This window comes from Phoca vitulina, unplaced genomic scaffold (assembly GCF_004348235.1).
Source record: "Phoca vitulina isolate PV1807 unplaced genomic scaffold, GSC_HSeal_1.0 scaffold20, whole genome shotgun sequence".
NCBI classification, from domain to species: Eukaryota; Metazoa; Chordata; class Mammalia; order Carnivora; family Phocidae; genus Phoca; species Phoca vitulina.
The window spans coordinates 24,936,191-24,956,037 of NW_022589723.1; the positions used below are offsets into that span (position 1 = coordinate 24,936,191).

General features: G+C 49.6%; 1 protein-coding gene and 1 long non-coding RNA gene across 2 annotated transcripts in view; one reads left to right on the top strand and one right to left on the bottom strand.

Annotated features, from left to right (window-relative positions):
- The window catches only part of LIPC (lipase C, hepatic type), a 152,293-nt gene that overhangs the window by 32,547 nt on the left and 99,899 nt on the right, over nt 1-19,847 (top strand). The window lies entirely within an intron of this gene.
- Nucleotides 9,753-18,815, bottom strand: LOC116640389. Its single transcript, XR_004301024.1, has 5 exons — nt 18,735-18,815; nt 18,517-18,620; nt 18,066-18,177; nt 12,080-12,379; nt 9,753-10,670 (listed from the first exon to the last, which is right to left on the bottom strand). It is a non-coding gene; the product is annotated as an uncharacterized LOC116640389 (long non-coding RNA).

Here is a 19,847-nt window from a genome sequence, read left to right on the forward strand (position 1 = left end):
GTCTGGGCACTTGGCCCCTGGCACAGGCAGGAAATAACCCATCCGCTCCTGAGAGAGACTCTGGGTGACAAAAGAGAACTGGATTTGGAGTCTAAAAGCCTGGGTCTCAGTCCCTGCTAGATCACTTCCCAGCGGGCGGCCTTGGACACATCACCGTGGTCTCTAGGCCTCTGCTTGTGAGCGAGGGTGATGATTACAGAACTCACAAGGTTGTTGGGAGGATGGACTGCGATCCCAGAGGGGAAGCACTTAGCAACTGTGTACTGCGAGCCATAAGCAAACATCTGTGAGCATCTACTGTTCACTAAGTCATCCCACCATGGTAATGCTCGCCTGATGCGTGCACTAACCCCAACGTTTTCCCCACTTTTTATTACAGAAGTGTTCAAGTTTAGAAAAAGTTGAAAGGATAGTACGATGAGTTACTGTATTCCATCTAGATAGGTTGGATAACTGTTAACATTTTAGTATATTTGCTTTCTCTCTCTCTATATATATGTGTGTGTGTGTGTGTGTGTGTGTGTGTGTATTTATATGTGTGTGTGCACTACAGAGCTACTTAATTCCCTCTCTCTCTCTCTCATATATGAATATATGTATCTCACTCCTCTCTCTTTCTCTCATATATATATGAGCCCACTGTGCCGTGTCATTTGTAGACCTCTCGCCCATGGCTCTTGGCTCATCGCTCTTTGATTACCTGCCAGCACATCTCTCTTTCCAATAGATTCTGAGCCCCTCAAGGGCAGGAGCGAGTCTTCATCCCCACTGTATCCCCAGGACCCACACCGGCCTGGCATGGAGGAGGCTCATGGCAAATGACCACTGAGTGTATGCCCCCTCATCAAAGGGCTGGGTAACATACGTTTGTTTTCAGTAAATGAGTTTTAAGTCATTTCATTTAGCAAATTCCACACCCCTGCTGGCGATCATGGAAAACATCCCAGAGGTACAGGAAAACCACCTCAGTTCCTGACCTCCTTCCCCATCTGAAAACCCAGGGACTCTGAAGTCACTTGGGGCTCTTCATTAGAGTCTGCCATCTACATCTGTGACAGAGCTATCGATTGGCAAGGAAGGAACGATCCCCAGACCACAGTCTGCTCTGGAAAGCCCACACACAGGGGCACATGGAAGCTGGCTCTGCTCCCATTATGGATCTTACAGAAGTGATTCTAAGTCCTTTGGGTTTCCACGGAACCAGGAAACCACTTCCAGACCGGCGAGAGTGGGAAGAGGGCGTGCACGGCACATGTGTGTGGTCTTCTTGCCCGTGAATTTCTCACAATGCTCGCTACCTTCGTAGGAGTTCTTAGGCTTCCCCCAGCTTCAGAGGTTGCTTTCTAAAGCAAAGCTTCTCAAACTTTAATGTGCACACGAATCATCTGGGGAGCTTATGAAAATGAATGTTCTGTTTCAGTACATCTGGGATGGACTCCAAGATCTTCCATTTCTAATAAGCGTCCAGGTCATGCCAGTGCAGCTGGTCCCCAAACCACACTTTGAGAAGCCAAGTTTTAAAGAACACAAAATAGCTCCTCCTTTACTCAGTGATTTCGTATTTAGCACCTACTACTAGGTAGAAGGCAGTGTGCTAGCCCTGGAAGAACAGGGAAATGGGAAGAAATATAAAGACAAAGAAGACATAATTCTTTGCCTCAGATCAGCCAGATATGCCTAATTACTAGGTCTAGCATTTTGCTTAGGTTGGCTTAATTCTTACAACAACCTATAACCCTATGAAGTGTAGATTGTTATTCTCGTTTCACATCTAAGGAAGCTGGGGCGCATACAGCCTAGTTGTTTTGTCTAAATGAGGAAAAGGGTGCAAGGAGATTTGAACTGTGGTCTACTTGACTCCAAGGCCCGGTCTTTCCCCCAGGCACCTCTCTGACACCTGGTCTTGCACTTTTCATCAAATCCTCGGACTTGAGTGTGGAAGGCAGGGAGAGCCCTGGAAGCAGACTGGCAGTAGCCCTGGGGGGAGGAGGTGGGGCAGTAGGAGCGGAAGGGGGGTGCGGATTCTGGACCCTAGCAGCTTGCTCACGGGGTCTTCTACTTATTTCAGGTAATATGTTGTCCCAATGTGGTGGATCAAACACTGCCCACACTGGCCTACTTCGGTCACAATTATGGCCTGAACTTTGACACCAAATGACTGTGTGACTTTGGATAAATCACTGTCCTCACCTGGACTCAGAATTGGGTGCTCTGTACACTCTTTCCTCTCTGACAAAAGATCTTCCAGTTTCCCTTTTTGTTATGTCTGCACTTGGGGTCCCCCAGCCCAAACTTATTAGCTCAGGACCAGGAATTTCTGGAACTCACCCTGCTAGTCTTCTTCCTCTTTTCCTTCCTAACTTCACAGGTGTCACCAGATTTGTACCCGACCACGGATCTTGTGCTCAGGGCTGGGGATGCAAAGGCAATAAGATACACTCCCTCGGGGCGCCTGGGTGGCTCAGTCAGTTAAGCATCTGCCTTCGGCTCAGGTCATAATCCCAGGGTCCTGGGATCGAGCCCCACTTTGGGCTCCCTGCTCAGTGGGGAGTCTGCTTGTCCCTCTTTCTCTGTCCCTCCCCCTGCTCATGCTCTCTCTCTCTCTCTCTCAAATAAATAAATAAAATCTTGGGGAAAAAAAAGATGTATTCCCTCCTCCAAGGAGGAGACCCAAATTAGACCGTAGGTATGGAGCAGAAGGGCCCCAGCTCAGGTCCCAGGGACATGGCACAGAACACCTAACTCAGCACAGGCAGGGGCAGGCAGGACTGGGAGGGCAGCTTCCCACACACAGCGCTTCTCTGGAATAGTCCACTTTATCCCCCAGCAACCCTATGAGGTGAGTGCTATTATTGTCCCCATTTTAAAGATGAGGAAACAGAGGCTTATAGAAGTCAAGTGACTGGCCCAAAGTCACACAGTTGTGGGGATTAAGTGAGTTAATGTGCACAAAAACAATTAGCAGAGCACTGGGCAAGTAGTAGATGAATGGTAACTCCAAAGCCTTATTTAAATGATACAAGAAATGGACAAGTTATAGGGAAAGGTCTTCCCTTGAGGACAAAGACCAGGCTTGGGACCGGCCATGCATGAGGAGAAATCTGCTAAGGAGACAAGCAAAAGAACCCTCGAGAAAGGGCCTGGTAGGCTCCAAAGCACTCCAATGCACACATGGTGGGGGCAGGAAGGGGCTCTGCGGAGGTGGCAGCCATTAGTCACGCTGGGGGAGGCTGCGACACCAGAAGCAGCCCCAGGGCCCTTTGTCCTTCCTAGATGGCTGCTCACCCCAGGCTCAGCTGCTCCACGTTTCGGCCGCCACACTCCCCATCTGGGTAATGGAGTGTTATGAAGCATGTTGGAGGCCATCAATTAGTGCTTAACTGCGTGTTCATTGGGTTGTATTTCCAGGGATGCTCCACTCAGATCCACAGCAGAGGTAAATCTTGCTCCTTCTCATTCGATGGCTTGGAATTAAAATGCCGCCCGACATCCTCTCCCAAAGAAATTGAGATTTATGGGTCACTGTCAATATCAACACATGTTGGCCATTATTTGTATGTCTCCTCGCTCCTTGGGACTGATTGCTATTTACTCTGAAAGATAGATGTGGCTTTATAATCCATGAGGGTTGCTGGGAAGAATAAGTTTTAAAGTACATTTGTTTCTTCCCTTGGAGACTTTTTCATTCCACTTCCTTCCTTCCATGTAAACCCCACCCTGCCTCCACCCCTTGGATACTCTGATGTATCTGAGGCTCTGGAACAGAGACACGAGGAACCAGTCTGTCCTCAGCCTAGGTACTGTGACAACACACAGAGACTTAGCACCTTCGTAGCAAAATTGCCCTTCTTATGGGCTGACACCACTAATACTTGATCTGGGGCCAGGGTGGAGACCACCAAGGAGCTTGCTTGAGGAGCAGTAGATGGGCCCCTCTTGAACACATGTGGCCTTTTGTGTTGCTGGGTGGGCTGTGGAAACTGAGGCAGGAACTGACTCACTTAGGTTGTGGTTCTGACAGTGATTCTCAAATTCGAGTCTGCATCCAAATTGCCAGGAGAGTTTGTTAAAACAGATTTCTGGGCTTCTTTCCAGACCTCCCGATTCAGCAGGCCTAGGGCGGAGCCCGGGAATTTGCATTTCTAATGAGGTCCCAGGTGATGAGGGTGGTCCTGGGCCCCCTGCAGCACGGCCTTGGAACAAGAGTGCGGAGTATTTCAGGCCAGGAGTGGGAGAGAGGGGGTTGCTGGCACTGTTTGGCACTCTGGGTAAAGAATAGCAACAGCTAAAGAGGAATTTTTATCGTTTTGCTGGGCAATGTGTGATTTCAATCCTTTTCTATGAAATCTTCAGTTAATAAGCTGTAAATTTGAATCTATTCTGGAAATGCACTGAATTGCTAATGAGTCTGGGATCACCCAGGCCACCCATGGTGGTCTGTTCTACCTAGATTATTACTAAGAAGGTCGTGGTCTGCCTACTGGGGTGTTCTGATAACTTTATTGGGTGACATTTGTGAGGAGATCCCTGGTGTTAATACCAGAGCCCTCGGTGCCGGTTCCCACAAAATAGTCCCTAAGAGAATTTTCCTGCAATAGTCAGGATTTGCAGGTGAAAGTGGGCCCACGGAAACGAAGGTGCACAGTCTAAAGACTCAGAGAATTCCTTGTTGAACACTAGAAGGTTGTTGGAAATACATGATAGCTTTTGCTGGGCATCAGGGGTCTTACCTTGTAAGTCGTAAGGCTGCAATTGTCCCAGGAAATGTGCTAGAAAGAGTCATTGTGTACCGAAGCTAGGCTGACCCAAGCCCTCTCCATTGAAGTCCCGTGGGCTGGGCAGATCATCACTTGGGACTCAGTAGTTGGAGGTGGGCATCCCCGGAGCAACCAGAGACCCTACTCTCACAGGATTGGGAGGCTGGTGTTAAAGCAGGGGGTGCAGTGGGGATGGAAGAAAATCAACATATTTGAAGATGTGGAAAAGGGGGGCAAGAATATCCCATGATTGCATTAGTTGGGACTTTGGGTCACAAGGACAGAAATCCAACTCAAATTAACTTAAGGAAAAAGGAGGATTTATTTACTCCTATAACAGGATGTCCAAAATATAGGCTTCAGGTACAGCTGGATTCAAGCCCGAATAAAGTCACCATGTCTCTCAGTTCTCTTTCTTCCTTCTCCTCTTCTTCCCCTACTCTCTGTCTCTTTCTTCCTCTATCTCCCTCCCTCTCTGATGGTACTTGGGAGTCCCACATTTCTTTGGTCCTTAGAGCTTAAAATTCCAGACAGATTATAATATTTTATCACATACCTCTGGTAAACATTCCAGAAAGAACTCTGCTTGGCCAGATGCTCACCCTTAAAGAGATGACTATGGCCAGAAGGATGGGACCTCCAATTGGCCCCTCCTTGGGTAGAATCAGCTGTACCCAAACCTGACCAGGGAAAGGGCCCTTTCTCTGAAGGGGAGATGGCAGCCTGCTTACACACCTTCACTATGCACATCGGGCCCCTGCTCAAAGATTTGCTGTAGCAGCTAATTCACCTGGGGAGTGCTGGCCTCAAGAGCATGGGGGGGGGGAGCCCCGGTGACCTTGCAGACTCTGTTGTTTGTAAGGCAATGGATTTGCAGTTGGTTCTTTAACACAGAGAAGCGCCAGTGAGAGTTTCGAGCACCGTTCCCTCCAGGGAAAGTAGTGAAATAAATAAAATCGATTGATAAATTTTTTTCTCAAGTTTGCGAACCACTGCTCCATACATATATTTGATTCAATTTAAGTTCAAAGGGACTGCCTACTATAAAAACGAAGACATTACAGGTTTATTGATCAGTCTGAATTTAGAGGGGTATGATGAACCTGAAACTGTTTTATAGCTCTCCCATCCCTGATGTCGACCACGTAGTATCAAGTCATACTTTTCCATCCCTTAATAGCATCTTGGGCAGATTTCTTTTTTTTTTTTTAAGATTTTATTTATTTATTTGTCACACAGAGAGAGAGAGAGAGCACAAGCAGGGAAGGCAGCAGGCAGAGGGAGAAGCAGTCTCCCCGTGGAGCAGGGAGCCCAATACGGGGCTCGATCCCAGGACCCTGGGACCATGACCTGAGCCGCAGGCAGACGCTTAACCGACTGAGCCACCCAGGCATCCCTTGGGCAGATTTCTTAACTTTTGGTCAGTTCTATTGTTCAAATTTAGTCTAATTTATTATGACTTAATTCTAAAGCCTCAGTCTCACATCCATTTGACAGTCTTCCTTCTCTGCTCATGAGCTAGATTCGGGGAGAAGGTGTGATCTGAAGTGGGGAGGAGACATTTCTACTCTTTGACTCCTCTTCCCACTGGGGCACTGTGGGGTGGGATGGGAGAGCAGGCCTGGTTCTGGAATTACTCTCTGGGGGAGCTGGTAGTGGAGCAGAGGTGGGAGACACAGAGATTCTGTTTGTGCTCTGTCTGGTCTCGGCTTACTCTGGGCCCATCTGCTGCAGGTGGTCTTAGCTCCAGGATGGTCCTGTGAGGATGGGTGCATGGCTTTCTGAGGGTCCTGTCAGTGTGAACCCAGCCCGTCTGTCATGTAGAAGGACAGCTGTGGCCCCCTTTGTGAGTTACTTTCCCACCTTCTCCTACCTCCCTCTCCCACTTACCTCCTCCACGTGGCCAGAGGAGGGTGGGGAATGGTAACTGGGTCTGCTTCCTTGGGAACCTGGCCCCAGTGGCTGACAAGCCTCTTTAGAGAATATGGGTTACGGAACACCTGGTGTTTCCAATAGAATCTCTGCTGCCAGTCCTGTTCACTGTCCCCTTATGCTTACTATTTGCGGCACGCTTTCACATATATTGTCCCAGTTGACCTCACAATAATCCTGTGAGACATCTAACCCGCAGGGAAACGGGCTCAAGCCCAAGGTCACATAGCGCGGTGGCGATGGTGGGATAGGAGCTCAGCGCTGCAGCCCCTGGGCCCCTGTCCTCTCCCTGCTATTCCATGCAGATGGCTCAGCGTCCCTTGTCTTGTGGCTCTAGCAAACTTAAAGCAACTAGCCAGAAAAACAGCTTGCTTCCCAAGGCCACAGAGCAGCTGACAGTGGAAGGTTTGAGGCATGGGATTTCCTCAGAGAAAACACCAATTGGTTCAGATCATGGGTCCTGACTGTTGTTTTCCTAGGCCAGGGCCGCATGACTCCAGGGAAGCTTGAGTAGGCTTCAGTCAGCCAGCTACTCCTGCCTTCCTGGGGTGGGAGAGGGGGTAGGGAAGGCTTATTAAGTTCGTACTTCCAAAGCAGAAAACTGGGCATAAGCTGACAGGGCTGACTGGCCAGACCCTGTGCTCTATTCCCATAGACTACCCACCCAGGTCATACAGGGCCAGGGCACCATCTGTTCCTTCTGGATGGCTCTGTCGGGAATGACTCATTTCCATGCATGGTGGGTAGAGGGTCATGGTTATACTCCCTATGGTGGCCAGAGTACATGGCCACTAATTTTCTAATCAACAGATGGGGATAGAGCCCCTGCTATACACAAGAGGCTCCTTTCTTCACGTTTAAGTAAAAACTTACGACGAGCATGAGACCCTCACATGCCCCTGTCCTGAGCAGAGGTTTCCCCAGGGCTGGGGTGCAGTGAGGCGCCACCCAGATGGGCTGGGATCATATTTCCCCACCGAAGATCAAAGCCTTCACCCTGGACAGAGCCAGTTGTTACATTTTCAAAAATTTTGTGAGCTGATTTTTAAGCACAGCCATTATTTTTAAATTAAATTATAAAAACTTACAATTAAGTAAGTGATGTTTAAAAACAACAGTAGTGGGGCTCCTGGGTGGCTCAGTCGGTTGAGCATCTGACTCTTGATTTCGGCTCAGGTCATGATCTCAGGGTCGTGAGATGGAGCTCTGTGTCAGGCTCCACGCTCAGTGGGGTGTCTGCTTGAGATTCTCTCTCTCCCTCGGTCTCCGTCCTTCCTCCCCTTTCAGATAAATAAATCTTTAAAAAAAAAAAAAAAGTAATAAATACCCAAAACTCCTCTGTTCTTATTTATCTCACTCCATTTTACTATTATCTCTGTCCTTAAGGTTATTGACATTTATTGACATTTTTGATAGAAATACTATATAATGATGTGTTAAAGTGCATGTCTTTCCAACTCCCTGTTAGCAACATCACTGGCAGTAAATATTTTTCCCTTTGTAGGTCATATCGTCAACTACACAACTTTGCCATTATAACACAAAAGCAGCTACAGATAGTAGATAAATGAATGGACATGGCCATGTTCCAATAAAACTTTATTTACAAAAGTAGGTGGTAGACCAGATGTGGCAGGCCGTAAATTGCCAGCCCCCAGTTTGGACTTAAGAAAACCATAGAGAAAATGTTAATAATGAAGATTAAACATATAAGTGTATTGTGTCTCTAGTTATTCCAATTGTAAATAAGACAAAAATGGAGGTAATATTCTTCCAGAATTCAAAAATAATTACCTGACAGAGCAAAGAAGTAGTTCATGTCACTGTTGAATGTTTGAAGTTCCAGTACACATCTTCATTGTTTCATTTTTGATTTCCTCATGAATGTAAATGAAAATACCAACCATGGGTTGGCTAACGATAAAAAGTTCAGCAAAAATGATTGAGAGCATTCTGTGAGAATCAGCTGGTTTTGTGGAGTTTACATTAAAGTGTATTGGATATTTTATTATTATTTGTAAATTGTATAATACATGTCCTTGTTATCAATTATATATATATATATCTCCCCTCAGGGAGCCAGTTGTTAAATATTCCCATCACACTGCTGCCTGACGGACATCTACATAAAGAGAGACCTAACTGTCCAGAGCAGCACACATTGAAGACAAGACCAAAGGCAGTTTGTCCAGAGTCCAGGGAAGGGGAGGGATGTTAGGGATGGAAGGATGATCAGGAGGGCCCTCCAAGGTGGCCTGGAAGGCTTCGTGGAGGACCTAGGGCCCTAAAGAATCATAAGACTAAAAACGGTTGGCGAGTGGCTGCACTTCGAGCAGGTAAACAGCCCAAGCGAGGAGTGGAGGTTAGAATGCCCTGACTTGGACGGGGCTACCAAAGAGGTGCGTCAGCCCTGGGAAGCAGTGGGAATGACGTGGGGGCTGGAGACGGTTCATGACATGGGAACATGCTATGAGACTGAATCCAAAAAAGCCAGTTACAAAATGGGTACATTCATGTTAAGAAGAAAAAAATACATTAGAAGAAAATGCACTTAAACGTGAATAGCTCTGGGTGATTAGATTATAACCGATTTTGGTTTTTGTGCTTTTTAATACTTTTCAGTACTTTCATCTTATTCCGAAGTGGTGTGTATTGCTTTAATAATCATGAAAAAATAAGTTTTTCCTGTATGGGGGGCAAAAAGCAGGCAGCCCCAGAGCATGAGACCGTGGCTGAAGCCATAGCCAGGGACAGGGCACATCTGGCCTGATGTAGTCCAGAGGCCCCGAAGGCAGGTGCAGAGGAGGGGTATAATGGAGACTAAGGGGTACCCCCCTCTCCTGGGAGGATTGCAGGACCACATGGGTGCCCACCACCGATGCCCCCACCCCTGAGGACCCGCAGTAGCCATGTCCACAGCGGGGCTCTGGCCCACCCCTTAACCCCCCGGAGGTGTCTTCCATCTCTCTTCTCTCCCCGAGGTACTAGTTTGCAAATGTTCCCCTCCCCATTCCCAAAGGCAGAACAAAATGGGAACAAGAGATGCTCTTTCTTTTCAGGGCTCCATCATTGATATTTTCCCAACTGAAGAAGTATGTATTTTTTTAACGTGCACCTGATTCATAGAATTGGAAAATTGGAAGGGCTCATAGAGAACATCTCGTCCAACTCATTTCTTTCGCTAGTAAGGAAATAGAAACTAAGAAGGTCAAGGGGTGCAGAGCAAGGTGGAAACTAGTCTCCAGCAGAGATGACATCCAGGGCCCAGCACCTTTTTCCTCAGCATCCAAGCCTGTCAAATGAGCCCCGGGGGCTACTGCCAGGTAGTGTGAGCTGAGCAACCCTGGGCTTCAGAGCATGGAAGATCCTAATTCTTCCTCAAGCTTACCCATGGAAAGCAAGATTACCTACAAAGCCCCCAGCATGTTCGATGTCACCTGCTTCTCCAGGGGAAGGCCACAGCAGCTGAGCTTTTCCCCGCTTCGTAGATCACACACCCGGAATAGCTCCCTCAGTGCATCAGACCCTCCTCCTCCCCACCCATGGTGGATGAGACCCTCAAAGCTGTCTTCTTCTTAAAGTCTTTCGATGATGAAGGTCATGTCATTTTGGGATCAGTCCCCTTCGTGGGTAGTATCTTTACTGGCCAAGCCAACCAGGTAATCCCATTTGGTAATCAAAAGGGCAGAAAAACACTGGCTTGGTCATTTTCTCTATATAAAATTGACCAAAGTGGATAAAAGGTAAGGATTTTCACCTTGCGCTTATATATCTAGCAGCCTCTGCCATTCACACAGTTCCTTTTCCTCTTCCTCCTGGACCAAAACCCGTGTCTTCATCCTGCCACGGATGCTGGCCGCTTGGGTATGCTCCGCACGTCCCTCCGTGTTGTGTATGCCATGTTGTTAGTCTTAAATGATATGCTCCTGGAGTGCAGGGGACATACCGGTTTATGCTTTTTCTGATCAGGAGCATCTGCAGCTAGAGGATTAAGAAATACATTTTCATGAGCTGATAATAACAAAAATTAAATGGCAAAATCCTTGCTATCCCCAGTAGCTGGACAGCTTTAAAAAAAAAAAAATAAGTATTTTAGTTTTTTACTCTTACAGAGACAGGGAAAATTCCAGAGAAAAATTTGTGCCCATATATCTTGTGCCATGCTTCTTCAAAGGAGAATAAAATTTTAAATGGGGTCATCAGGAAGAGCTCACTAAATGGGAAGCTCACAAACTGACCTTTGGAAGTCGGGGTGTGGACTTCCCCCAGCAAGGTTGGCATATACTCTGGTTGGAATCACTGGACTTCCCCACCATGTCCCTCTACCTCATGCAATGAAAGCATAACCCAGGCAGATTAAAACAAACAACTCGGTTTGTTCTTTGTACTGGTGTGCATGCTTTTGTTGCCATTTACAGCAGGAAGATCATCCCCATCCTTGGCTCTTCCCGCCAAGTCAAAACACCTAGGACAACAGTGTCTTTTGAGGCTTTCCCATCTCTCAGCCCTCTGTCTTGGATACCAAGACCAGCTTTCTGCCAGAGCCGAATACTACTTTTGGTTGCTTTCCCCATGAGGAAAGCTCAGAAACCAAAGAACTCCATTCTGACGCTCTTTCCAGTAGAATCTGGGTCATCCTTATGCCCTGGGAATTACACGCCCAGTACCACCCGTCTCTGTCCCTTGTCCCTGACTCCAGTGTCCCAATAGAATGGGGACTATGGGGGTTACAGAACCTTCTGAAAAGGCCCCTTGCCAACTATCTCTCTGGTCTTTAGGAGATAGTTTAGTTGTACATTAGCTCGACCCCAATAACACCACTGAGGTCCTTACAACTGTGGCTTTATTATTTTTCTTTTTGTTTTTAAGGTCTTTTTTTTTTTAAGATTTTATTTGTTTGAGAAAGTGAAAGAGAGAGAGAGAGGATGCACGCGTGCGCACAAGCCGGGGGAGTGGCAGGCAGAGGGAGAGGGAGAAGCAGGCTCCCCGCTGAGCAGGGAGCCTGACACGGGACTTGATCCCAAGACCCTAGAATCATGACCTGAGCCTAAGGCAGATGCTTAACCAACTGAGCCTCCCAGGTGCCCTTATGGCTTTATTATTTTTCTAATGAATATTTAAGAGGAAAGGTTACTACATCATAGAACGGTGAGAAGGCCGTAAATCTCCCTTTGGTGATGGACGTACTACGTTCTAGGAGGGAGCGGTGGAGGACTCACTTCAGATTTTTTAGGTGAATTAGGTATCTTCAAGTTCTGCTGGGACAACGCCAGCTTTTGGTCATTGAAAGCCAGCGGCCTAGTGGACATTAGGCAGGGCTGGCCTCTCTCAGCCCAAGAAGACTGCTTTGAATTCTAGTCAAAAAATGAATCTAGTGGCCTAGTGGTTACCTTTCCCAGCAAGCAGGAGGTGCCTCAGAAAGCGTCTTCTTAGAGATCCTGCTTTGGATAGTGCTCCCTGAGGGGCAAATATTTGCTGGTGAGGGTGGATTTTAGTCCTTGGCTTAAGTTTGAGCGGGACCATCTTTGAAGCACTGGCTTCATTGTTTTGTTTTCCTTCTGGGATCCTTTATAGAGAGTAAACAATAAATCCATGCGTACATAAATCAAAGCCAAAATGACATAACAAGTCCCAGGGTTGGTCCAGGTTTTCCGGAAAGCAGCGGTTTCTGGAGGAAGTTGCACCCACTCCTAAGAACAGAGAAAATAAGATGAGAGCCCACCAGCAAACAGGTGTTTTGTATTCCCTCTAAGGAGATGTTTACTTTTACGGGAAAGCAAATAAACACTCCCCCGAATTGGGCTTGGCCCATAATGAAGTAGAAAGCAGCCCTGGGCTCTGCGCAGAGTCCTGGCTGCATTTACCACTGTCCCAGGAAGGAACAGGAGAGCGCACACCCCCTTCCCAAGGACGCCTGGACTAGAACAGATAGTGGGTCCCTTTGCTCTTCAGAGAGGGACCAAGTTATCTTACAGCCTCCCGGGCCCTGTGCATGCAGCCCGGCTTCCTCCTTGGCACGAAGACCCTGGGCGGCCTTGGGCAAGGCCCTTGGGTTCCTCTGATATCAGAGCAACAGTGAGATGTGGGGACAACTGGCTGCACTTGACAAGAGCGGGCCCCTCCCACTTGCCGAGCAAGGGAGAACCATTCTTGGGACTCATCCCAAAGGCCAGGCGGCGAGGGTCTCGGTCTCTCTGCCTCCAAGCCTGCGGGTGGATGTGTGAGTGTGGCCCTGTGGGGGTCTGCTCTGGATGTCCTTTCAACTGCCTGTGAGCCCCACTCAAGCCTACTCCAAAATACCCGAAGCCCCTAAGCTCCCGGAGCCTTGGCCTCCGACCACTCTGGCTTCTGTCTTTAAGGACATTTAAAACATAGCTCTGAAATGAGGCTTGGGCCTTTTCCTGGAGTTCTAACTCTGTGTGTGAAGCAGTGAAGGAGGGGCTTTGGGGAAGTCAGGGGTGCAGAAGAGCTCGTGGGGCAGGGGGTGGTGCTGAGCTAACGGGGCGACAGGGGCGTGGAAAGTGGAAAGGGAAGGAAGGCCCCGGAGAGGAGGCAGCGTGTGCAAACGGTCCTGGTGGGTTCTTGGGGCCAGGGACCACCCACCCAGCTGGACAGAAGGGGCTTCAAAGCTCCAGAGCCGCGTCCTGTGTGCCAGACGCACTACCAGCCCTTCACTTAGGTTATAATCCTCACTCCACCCTGCAGGGAGCTCTTCCAACATCTCTTTCAATGCCTGGGGCGCTCAGGCTCCGGAGGGTTCCCTTGCTTGTTCAAGGACACTTAGCTAGGAAGGGGCTGGGCTGGGCTGCCTTAGGAATACGGCCGGCTCACTTAGCCTCTTTGGCGCATGGTGTTCTCATCTGTAAGGGGACAATGGCCACACAGCTACTTCTCCACAACAGGGCACATGGAGGCCTTTGAGCAGAGAAGTGGCTGGAACATGACACTAAGGGGGCTCAGTGTGGGGCTGGTCCACAGGCGGGTTGCAGGGGAGGAAAGCAAGCCAACAAGACTGGCTTCCTAGACGCATGGAAACGCAGAGGTGAGGGGGGTGGAGCAGCGCTCAGGTGCAGAGACTCAGGTGGTCACTGCTGGAAGAGAGTCAAAGCAAGACACGAGAAACACTTCAAAGGAAAAACTAGGAGCATTTGGAGATTGAATAACAACAGTGACAAAAGCCAACACTTACTGACGGTTATGCCAGTTGTCCCACCAAGCGCTCAACTACCCGTCTTCCCCGCAGCGGGGCTGGGATCTGAATTCAGATGCTCTCAGTCCAGAGCCTGTGTTCTTCGTCTCCACAGAGTACTACTTCCTCGCCAGGTGCCGAAGGAAAGCTTCTACTCGCATTGACTCCTCCCCCTCTGGTTAAAATTCCGTCAAATTCCAGATTTCAGCTCCACCCGAGAATTCCCACCCATCTACACCTACCTCCCACTGTTTTCCCTGCAGTGCGGCCCTGCTCCTAAAAGTTCTGCTCCTGCGTCCCCCCTCCTATCCATCCAGCGTCCACACCTCGTCATCCAAGCCGGACACCGAGTGTCGTCCCTCTGCCCCTGGAGTTAGGCCCCCTTCCTCTTTGCTTCCATCCCCTCTACCTGCTTCTGGCATGTATCACACTGTAGTCATATTTTTTGTCTGCTTGTTCATATTTCGACCTCCCCTATAGGATTGTGAGCCCTTGGGACCAAGGCCCAGCCTGTGCATAGGGGGTAGCGTATAGTGGGTGCTAGGCAGATGCTGATGAGTGACTTAACATGACTGATTGATTAACTGGTTTAATTAATTACTTGGCACCTGGGTCCAGGACAGGGGTCCTTCTGGCTCCGACCCCACCCTATCCCACTAAAGAGGCTCACATTGAGTATTTATCGTAAAGGCGTTCTGCATCCTCCTTGAAAAGCTGAAAGCTGGCACCAGTGGTCCCCTTTTTGCCTTGTCTGTGATCTGTCAGTTTAGACACACACACATGCATACACATGAATGTGTGCACACACGCACACACGCACACGTAAACTTCTTCCCTGACTGCGCCCCAGACCAAAGCCAAGGAAATGAACGCCCCTCCCCTGCCCGGTTCTAGACATCCAGACAGATTAGGTCTAAGCACGAGAGGCGAGACCCTCCGCGGGCAGGGCAGGAGATGGATGGGCCAGCTGACTGACACCAGCACCTGGGAAGTAAGGCTCGGTGGGGCAGGGTAATTGCCAAGTTGGTTTTCTCACCTGCACCGCTGCCCTTGGCTTCCGTCTCCTAGGTGGGAGGGGCCCAGCCGTGGCTCAGAGGCATTCTCCACGCCCCCTCCACCCCCAGGCAGTGCTGAAGGGAGCCTGCGAGCTGAACCCTCGCCTCTGCAGGCCCAGGCAGAGGGAGCAGGCCCGCAGAACCCCTCCAGGACACCCCAGCTCTGCTCCCCCACCGGGCCCTGCCTGCCGAGACAGGTCAGTGGAGATATTCTTGGCCCTCATTAGCACTTGCACAAGTTCTGGAATGAATCCTGTCTTGCTAAGTGGCCCCAGAATGCTGCCGCCTCAGCCTTGCTTTTGAAGTCATCGTGGGAGAGTCCAGGAAGTGGGTCCACTCTTGCCTCCCGGCGGTGGGGACCCACCAGAGCCGCACGGCTGCACAGAGTGGAAGCCAGGGGCCAGTCCCCCTGTGATGGATGACACACTGAGGCGGGGGCCTCCCGGCTGGACTACCATGCTCGTGTCTCCTGTGGACCATTTGCTCCTGGGTCCTGACAACAGCCACTAGCACGGCTGGGGCCCCGCAGTCTTTCCAGTCTCGGTGAGCTCCGTGACCTCCGGAAAGGGGCTCAGCCCCCCAACATTTGTCGCTAGTACCTGTCCTGCCCCCTCCAAGGAGAGAACTGTGATCCCCTAGGGGAGGGCACTCTGAAGTGTAAGGAAGCATGTCAGTGTGACTCTGTGGGCCGCAGGAAACTCTCTGTGCTCCCACTACTCTCCGGCAGGTAGTTTGGAGGGAGGGACATAAGACCCTAACCCCCCACAGCTGATTGTGGGCGCCAAATTGCTGGTTCCTCCCTGCTGCCTGAAAGTGGCTTTAACCATGGAAGACAAAGAGCAAAGGACAGACTCCTGGGCTGCGGCTCGCCCTGGGCCCTGCTGAGCAGGTGCCACCACTGGGTCATCCCACAGGGACGCTTGGGAGACCAAGGGTAGGAAAGAAGGGGTTCCAAGTGTCTTGGGCTAGCACCTCCTCACAAGCAAACCAAACGGAGCCGGCTGTTGGGTGGGGACTGGAGCAGCACCCAAGACCAGCAACCAGGGAGACTCCTTGTCTTTTTATTACATCTGGTCAGGCCCTGTGCCAGACCATCCTGTGTGTCCGAGAGACAAGAGGAAAGTAATCAGTTTCTAGCCCAGTGAGAGCATGGTAGGAACTGGCCCAGAAACATCACCCCTCAGCCCCACCACGCCCCTCTCCATCTTTGCTTAGTACAATCACACACACACACACACACACACACACACACACACACACGCAATGTCCCAGCCGCCTGACCTCTGTCCCAGCATCCTTTACCTTTTCTCTCCAGGTTGCCTAGAGGCTGTTTTGCCTCAGGGCCTGCAATGGAAAGGGATTCTCCACCCCCACCCCCAGCCTCATTACACTCTCACCTGAGGATGAGTTGTTTTAAGATTTTATTTATTTTTCAGGGTTGGGGGGGAGAAAGAGCAGGGGGAGGGAGAAGCAGACTCCCTGCTGAGCAGGGAGCCTGATGCGGGGCTCGATCCCAGGACCCTGGGATCATGACCTGAGCCAAAGGCAGATGCTTAACTGACTGAGCCACCCAGGCGCCCCCTGAAAATGAGTTTAAACCAACCAACCAACCAACACCAACCCTTTCCTGCCTTATTGTTCATCTCTCCAACTCTCCTCCTTTTACTCCTTCACAACACTGGCTTCAAATGGCAGACACCCCCACTTCACTCCTCTGAGCTTCCTTGTCTCAGGCTCCAACCATTTGCTGAGATCTGACTCAGGCTTCCCCTCCCCAAGGAGGCTTCTGATCGCCCCCCTTCTCTGAACAGTTACTTGCCACTAACCTGTACTGAGCACTTAGGGAGCCAGCTGTGTGCTAACCCCATCTGCAAGAACCATTGTCTTTCATCTCCTCGATGACCCCAGGGCCCTCATTCATCAGATGAGGAAACTAGAGTTTGCAAAGAGTTTGCATAACTTCCTCAGGGTCACACAGACCCAAGGGCCTGACTCACGGCCAGGATGGTGAGGTGCAGACGTGAGTGGGAGTTGGAGCTCGGGCATGGACTGCCTTGGGGAGGCCCCAGCTCAGTGCTCGGTGTCTGCTTCTACCCACTCCGCCGTGGAAGGGGACAAGGAGACACCCCCTTAGAGCACGTACTGCTTTCCTGGTCGGCCCCGTTGTCACTTTACCACCCATCTGGCACCTTGTCCTGTCTCGCAAGCAGCTGTGTGTGCACAGGAGGAGGTCAGCACCTTTGAGGGGAGGCTACAGTGCGCATTCTGCCTTCCTACAACCTGGAGAGCCCCTCCCAGGGGAAGTGCCATCAATCTTCTAACTGGCTGATTGAAGTCTTCAAATGAGAGCGTCACCAAAAATGCTTTTGCTGCTATAGGAGTCTATGCCCTAGACCACATCAACCTTTTGGAATCTGTTCTGCTCTTTCCTTTCCCCCCTCTCTTGCTGTGGGGTGTCTGTAAGGTGACAGCCCACACAGACCCCAACTTCCTGCCCACGGCTCACCTTCAAGCTACGGCACCTGCCACTTTTACCCCCTCAGGACCCCTGCAACCAGCCCAGGGTCAGCCACGCTCCTCCTCTCACCTGGAGAGAGTCTCCTCTCCACCCGGAGACTGACACGCATTCATCTCATCTCCTCCACTCCCATGTGTCCAAGCCCTCCCCTGCCCTCTCCCTCAGGGACCCAGCACCCGGCCCTGCCCTCCTACCAGCTTCTCCAGCTTCCCATCACTGTCTCAGGGACCCTCACCTGCTTTGCTCATCTGGGAACAAACATCAAAGAAAGGCACTCATTTATCTTTGGACATTTGATTTCCCAGGACATCTTGAGTGACTCTCAAATATGAGGTCAATACAAATACAATCATTTAAATGGCCTGATATTAAATGCTTCTGACCCGAAGAGTAAAAAGCTTTTGGAGGGATCGTTCCATTGATACGAGAATCACAATGACAGGTTTCAGAGATGAAAGTAATGGATCAGAAAATAGAACCGTAGAGAAAGCACAGATGAAAGGCAAATAATCCCATTTGAAATCCAAAGCTTTCACTTGAGAGGGAAAAATTGCCAAAAGCACTGTTTTGTGTTAAAGAGATCATGATGCAGGGAGAACACACTTGCTACCTACTTGAGTTTTCATCCGAGCCCATATGTGTGTCACTTTCCACCTTGAAGTAGTGTGGCCTTCGTTGTGGCTGTTCCACAGGCCAGCGACGCCAGTCATGTCAGTGCCATGCACACTGCGGCCGGGCACGGCCCCCGAGTGACCGATCGGCATCCGAGAGAGAGAGAGAGCAGAGTGAGAGGAGAGAGAGAGCTCCCAGCTCCCCAGCCACATGGTGAGCCGAGCCCGATACCAGCCTGCTTCCCCACATCACTAGACTTCAGCAGACCTTCTCACTAAAAGAGCGCGTAACGACAAACAACTAATACAAACAAAGCGTTTTATTTAGAGCAAGATTTAAAGACATAGGAACATTAAGCATCTTAACTGCTGTTCTTTAGCTGTTATTCACCTCCAACTAAGCCCGTCCTTGAGTCCTCTCACATTTCTGCAGAAAGCAATTTTTCTAACTCACCTTCAACCTTCTTGGGGTCAGTCCCTTCCAGGTTTCTTGTTTTTCTAGACCTTTCCGTGGCTTCATCAGGCATCAGGACAGGTAGGGTCCTTCTTCTACTTTACCTTTGAAGTCCAAATAAAAGAATATTACTACTACTGGTGTGCAGCGGAGTAAAGAAAAGCCCCGTTATTGCAGCCCTATCACTTCCCTGGGCATTTGGGGTTTCTATATCTTACCTCTCCAGGGACCAGAGAAAGAAAAAGATTCTCTGTCACGTATGCCCTACATTTTGCCCGTGTCACTCCTGTCCTTCCAATCAGAAGAGGTTGTTTACTGCCTCCCTACCCTCAGCTCTTTGCCCTTTGGAGCAAGATGTGTTTATCGATTGATTGATATTTACTTACAATTGGTGCTTATGAGTTGCAGCAGTTTTTACACTTGGCTTCTGACACAGACCGTGCTCTTATATAGTTCTAATGAAGACTTAAGATTTCAAAAAACCACATTCAGAGAGAATTCCATGAAATTCCATGGGAACAATGGAAAAGGTTTTAAATGGGAGATTAAGGTGACCCATTAAATAAGGATTATAGGAAATGACCGATGGACAGGGCTGGACTGGACCAAAGAGACGAAGACCGAGTATCCAGCTAGAAGTGGGCTGATGTGTGATGGGGAGGAGTTCAAAATCAATTCAATACACTGGAGGGAGGGAGAGAAGAACTTAGACCAGGCATCCTCACTCCTAGGAAACCAGCTATCACAGGAAGGCTCGGACAAGTCCTGGGAGTGCAGGGACCGGGAGGTTAGAGTCTGAGAATACAGTCATCACAAATAACACATCGGAAGAGGGCTCTCTGTCCTCTGTCATCGTCTCTACTCTCTGCAGTGTGTGGTCAATCTAGGTATAGAGTACAGGAGAGCAGGGAGAGAATCATGGACCCCAATGTCTATCACTTCTTTTTTTTTTAATTTTATTTATTTATTTATATATAAGGGAGATAGAGTGAGAGAGCGCAAGCAGGCGGAGCGGCAGGCAAAGGGAGAGGGGGAAGCAGAGTCCCCGCTGAGCAGGGAGCCCGATGCGCGACTCGATCCCAGGACCCTGGGAACATGAGCTGAGCCGAAGGCAGATGCTTAACTGATGGAGCCACCAGGCGTCCCTCTATCATGTCTAATTAACACAGGGGCAGAGGAGGTAGATCTTCTGGCGGATATCTAAAAATCCTCTGAAGTCCTATCGAGCCCCATCTCTGATGATTAAATGCCAGTTCTAAAATAAGAAGACTTTGTCCCCAAACCAACAGATGTTTGGGCTGTCATCATTTTGCTTGTTCTAAACTCATTTG